The sequence below is a fragment of the Lagenorhynchus albirostris genome, chromosome 9 (genome assembly GCF_949774975.1).
Source record: "Lagenorhynchus albirostris chromosome 9, mLagAlb1.1, whole genome shotgun sequence".
Taxonomy (NCBI): Eukaryota; Metazoa; Chordata; class Mammalia; order Artiodactyla; family Delphinidae; genus Lagenorhynchus; species Lagenorhynchus albirostris.
Window position 1 is genome coordinate 39,973,317 of NC_083103.1, and position 6,000 is coordinate 39,979,316.

Consider the following 6,000-nt stretch of genomic DNA (forward strand, 5'->3'; position numbering starts at 1 on the left):
CTCTGGTCTTTAAAGCCCACTGCACTATTTATGGAACAATGTACTTCGTATTTTAAATGATAGCCTCCCAAATAGACCGTCTAAATTTAGCAGAAGAGCATTCAGTTGTGTTGGCATAATAAACAACGCAGCTAGAATATAATGCAGAAACCAGGAAGTTGTTCAGGATCCAAGAGAGTTCTAGAGATCATCCCTCAGAGACCAGAGTTGATTACTCCTACCCTCTTACAGCTACTAACCAATTACCCTATTCTCTACTCCATGTAAATTTCATCTTTGTCTTGCTTGTAATTTCTGTTTATGCATGGCTTCTGATGTCTCATGGTGACCAAGGTGGCCTTTTCCTTGTGTCTTCTGCCTTCTATTCCTGCTATTAACTGACTATCTGTATCTCAAGTTCAGATAGAGAACATGGTTAGTTAGTTCATGACCAATGATAAACTTGTTTATCAGAGTTCTCCTGATGGAGCAGTTCATGAGGTACTTCCCAGTTTACAGAATGGCTGTCTTGGGTCTGCACCTTCCCTAGATTCAATCAGATCAAAGAATGGTGACTTATGAAGAAGGAGCTCCATAGACAGGGCTGTGTATGTATGTTAGGTCAATCAGTATGTTCTACAATTCATTTATTTGTTTTTCAAATATTTTCTAAGCATGTATTTTATCCCAGACATAGTACCCAGGATAAATACAAATGTGTATGTATAAGACATGGTTTCCTGTATTACAAAGTTCACAGTCTAGTGAGGGAGGAAAGCAAGCAGAGAAATACCTTTCATAGGAAAAATGCTGTAATAGATATTTATATAGGATGCTGTAGAGATGAAGGAGGAGAGATTAATTCTACTGAAGGTGATGAGTGAAGACATCACCTAAGTAACAATAAATGCATTAGGGACTAAGGATGAGGAGAAGATTTTAGGCAGTGAGTTGGGCAGGGTGTGCTTGGGGAGGAAGATAGCTATGCTGTCTTGGTGTGGCTAAGGTAAGTTAGGGAGTGCTGCACCAGAATGACTTAGCAGCGTAGGGCTAAGTCACTGAGGGCGTGATAGGCCTTGCTGAGGAGTTTGGCTAAATTCTGTGGAAGAAGGAGAAGACCCCTGAATGATTTTAGTAGGGGAATATGACAATTTATGTTTTGGAAAGAGACTACTTTGGTGGCAGAAGCAACAGTGGATTGGGGCTGGATGATAACAGAAGATGGAGGCCAGTTAGGAAGCTGTTGCACTGAATGAGAAAATGAGGGTCTAGGCAAAGAATGGCAAAATAAATGCCATACATGCCGCTAGCCTCCAACCCAGGTCCATGGCAGACATCATTAATCAATCATGGCACTCCCTCACCGAGTCCAGATGAAATCTCATACCTTACTCAATGAGCATACAAGGCTGACCTTACCAGTGAACCAATAGATGGAACCCCTTCATAAATTGGGTCTAGTCCAAGTTACTGATAGTGGAGATGGGGAGCAGAGGACAGAGGCTGCAAATGTTTATGAACCACCCCCCCAAACCTTCAAGAGTCTTCTCTTTAAGTTCTCCCAGTTACTGTTAGCCAGATGTGTGATCACATCCTTCACTGCAAATCACTTACAATTGAGTAGTGCTTTTCAGCTTACAATATAATTTTTGTATTTTAATTCTCACTCTAACCATGCAAGAAAGGCAGGGAAAGTTAAGTCCCACTTTCCTTTCTCTACTGCCTGAAAAACCGAGGCTTAGGGCATGTGCACTCCTTCAGCACTTTGTGTTCTGAGGGCACGTTCATCCCTTCAACAGGCATTGACTGAGCAACTATTATCTCCAACTTGCGCCACACAGAGGATATAGGTAAATGTGACTTGGTCTTAAGATTTCTTTTTATTGCCCCATGTTGGATTTATCTGAGTGTATTTATTTTATACCTTTTTCCAGATTATCAGTTCCCTGAGGGCAAAGTCTTTGGAAAATGTTACCTTTCCTAATCACAGCCTGGATGCTGCACAGGAGAACATCCCAAGAGACCAGGCGTGCGGCCTGGATTTGCCTAACCTTGGCTGGAACATCAGAGCTCAGGGATTCAGTTGCAGATCAGCCCAGAGGTCTGTTTCTGATCAGCCTGACAGCCATCTTTAATGCCTGCTAGTCATTTAACCTGGCAGAGAGTAAAGGCCTCTCCCCCAAATAGAGTGCAAAACCACAACCACAACCCGCAAGACCGTGAGACGTGCAAATCCAGCGATTATCCGATGGCAAGGACCAGAGTGTGCTGGGGGACAGTCTTTTCCAGATCCTCAAGTCCAGATTCACTTAGATCACATCACACCATCTCACAATGGACACAATGGGAGGGCTGACCTTCCAGCATCCAGCCCTGACAATTTCAGAACCCTGAGGATGACTTTGAACCTGAATGGTTCTTAGGTCTCAAATGATCAAATCGCTTGGGGATTCAGTAAGGTGGAGGAGCTGTGGGATTGGCTGGTGGTGATGTCACAGCCATACCAGCACAGCCTTCTTAGTGGCTGTCTGCCTCTTTGACTAGCCTTCACTCCATCTTGATTTATACATGATATTTTATAATAGCCAAAGCGACGCTCAAAGAAATTTCCTCATCCTCAGCCTCCTACCACCACCCCGGGCATGTAATAATGTCCCAGAAATACACGGCCTGTCATGTCTTATTACTTAAATATGGGCCTGAGAAGCTTCTCGATGCGACAGCATGATGTGAGTGCTACCCAGGAATGGCCTCAGGGAACACGGAGACAGAACATTATCATCTCACTGTTCTTAAGCAGAATTACTATCTCCCGGCATCATTCCAATTAAAGCTGAAACACATGGAGCCACGGCGCTCAGTACTCCTTTCTGGCGTGTTGGGGTAAAAACACAGTAAGGATGCGGACCCAGAAGTCCAGCTTTGTGCCTCGGGTCCGCTGCTTCCTGCCTGAGTGTCTTGAGAAAGTCACCTTTGGAGTTGCAGTTTCCTTTTCTCTAGAATGATGGGTAATGATACAACTTGCCAGGTGAGTTTTTGACAGGATCAAGTGACCCAATAGGTTTTAAAATGTAAAAACACTTTGTAAACTAGAGCTATGCAAATTTTAGTTAATAATAATTAAGATAGCAATGATAAATTTACATTCCTGTTGGGCTCAGTGAAACACCTGTTTTATAGGGAATGGTAATATCAACATTAAGTACACAACACTTTACAGTTTCACAGAGGACTTTGATATCTACTCTCTCCCATTTTGTTATCCTCCGTTTATAAAAGAGGCAGGTGTGTCTCACACAGTTCCATGAATTGCCCAAGTCACACAGGCAGTGCAGGGGTAGAGTGGAGTTTTAACTCGGGGTGTCTGAGCCCAACCCCACGCTATCCCTCATGTGCTCTTCACAAGTAAGAGTGGGAGCAATGGGGGCGGGGGTCATACCGGTGTGTGGAGGTGCAGGGAGAGGTAGGGACCAGACTGCCCATCTCCATCCCGGATAGCATGGGCCTGCTTCTTCTGAACTGGGGAATCTCTAGGCCAATTTATATGTAGACAACTGCTCTACCTGAAGCTCCTGTCCAAAGTGATTAAGTTTATTGGTCTTACTCTGCTTGGGTCCCTGGTCCCCTGTGCTATGGTAACTGTGCCACCTGAACTAATTTCACTACAGTGATCCTGCCTGCTGGTGTTCTGGTGCCGAAAAAAATTGTGTCAAGTGACCCTTTATGCTGAGGTGGTGCTGCCTTCCCGTCACTCTATGCTCAGGCAGCTGGGTCACCTTGTCCTTCTGCACTATGGTGTCTCTGGCTCTGTTCCTTTTGTTCTCAGGAATCCATGTGTTCTGGTCCTTCCAAGTCCATTTCTGGGGGGCCTGGGATCTTTCAGAGCTTAATCCTCCTGGGTATGGGTGATTCCTGAGTTCCCCTGGAAGCAGAGTCTGAGGCAGAGGCAGATGTATACAGGTAGTTTATTTGGGCAGGGAGGGCACTGGAGAAGGCCCTGAGGGAGGGAAACAGCATTGGAAGGAACGGCCATAGCAGTATGTGCTCAGGAACTGACCACTGCTGTGAGCGTCTGATGCTCATCCCACTGGGGCCTTTGGAGGAGCCTCAGAAAATGTGTCTTGGAACTAAAAACTTGGAGCACAGAGGAAAAGCATATTTTTCCATCAGCTTTTCTTTTCCATTGGTGGAGGGTGGTCCTCTGGTCATTTGCTTGCCTGCGGTTCCAGTGGTGTGTGCATATGGCTAGCAGGTTGCATGGCTGCCTCTCACCTCCATGTCAGAGAAGCCCCAGGGCAGGAAGAGGGAGGTGTGTGATGTGCAGAGATCAGGGAACCCCATTAGAATCTGTCACCATCCAAGTAGAATGCTGGAGGGGGCGCATGGCTGGGATAAGGTAACAAGTGGTGCACAAAGGGGTCCCAGCCCAGAATAGTATCATATGGTCCTTCCGGAATTTCGAGGCAAATACTCGACCAGAGCCCCTGTGTAGGCATCTGAACTGACCAATGTGAGGCCATCAGAGGGCACTGTCCCCTTGGCTGTACAGCCTCAGAGCCCTGGCCTAGAAAGAGTTTGCCTGGATTGATGCAGACTGAGAATGAGCTTTTGAATCCAGGGTGACCAGTTCTCTCTGTGACCTGAGTCTGATACCAGGAGTAGCACAAGCCATTCAGGGTCTAATAACATGATTATGACAAGACACAGCGCGGGGAGCAGAGAGGCACTCGGCAGCCTCAACAACGTGCTCCAGGCCTTGGCGAGGGCCACTCCTTCAAATGAAGGGGGGTGTTGAAAATGCAGTGCAGAAAGATTGATAATTATCTGAAACAAGCTTAAACATTTGGATTGCTCCAACCACCTTAAATCACTCTGCCATATTTATACTTGACTAGTGTTCTACATAACAACTTCCAAATCAAAGACTTTTGAAAATTTTCAATCACTGTGTTTTGAAGTGATTGAGAGCTCAGGGCGTGAGCAGTGTAGAAATAAGGCATATTAACATTATTAGTGTGACAAATTTCCTGAAGTAGTTACATTAAGAAATGAGCAAGGCCTTAGCCTCTGCAAAGGAGAGGGAGGGGCATGTATCTCTGCATTTGGTTTTGAAAGGATCTTAACTCTTTTGATGCTGAGGGGAAGTCAATGGTCTAAAAACTGCTAATTCCAAATGGATTGTATTGTCAGGAAGAGATCTCCTGTTCTTCCGAGGAGTGAAAGAGAGGAAGATAGGGAGGGAGAGAGGGAAGGAAAGAAATCATAAAAATAGCGAACTCTTGTACAGAACTTATTATGTGCCAGGTGCTATTCTAAGCACTTTACATGTATTAATAATCTACAGTTATTCATCCCACGATTAATCAATCCCATAAGGTAAATACTATTGTTATCCCATTTTACAAGATAGAGGGGCAGTTAAGTTCCTATATTTAGATAGTAAAAAAGCTGTAACATAAACCAGACTCACTCCAGAGTGCCTGCTTTTGAAAGTGGGAAGGAAATCATGTTTCTAGCTTTACAATGTTCCTGGGACATTTTCTCATTTAAACCTGTTAAGAATCTTCTGAGATTTTGCCTACTATTCCATAGATAAGGAAGCTGAGGCCCTGACAGATTGGCCAATCACATGGCTTGTGAGTGCCAAGTACAGAATTTTAATTCAGATATATCTTTCTGGCCTTCTAGTTCCCATTCTGGATTATTTCTTAAGGAGTGGGTAACACTTGATGTGCAGAAAGAACTAAATAATCATAATATTTACATGCTGAAGTTTAAAACTTCTATTCTTTCTATCCACTGATATCAGACAACCAGCAAACGGGGCTATGAAGCCAGAGAAAGCCAGTTATAGGAGCAGATCTGAGGCTGAGGCATCCAGGAGAAAGCAGATGGGACTGGGGGTCAGATTTGGTTCAGAACTGCGGATCTACTTGCTGGCTGTGTGGCCATGTACGAATAGAGCTTTCTGAGTTTCATTTGGAAAATGGGGAAAATAATGGTTCCCTTACAGGTTGATGT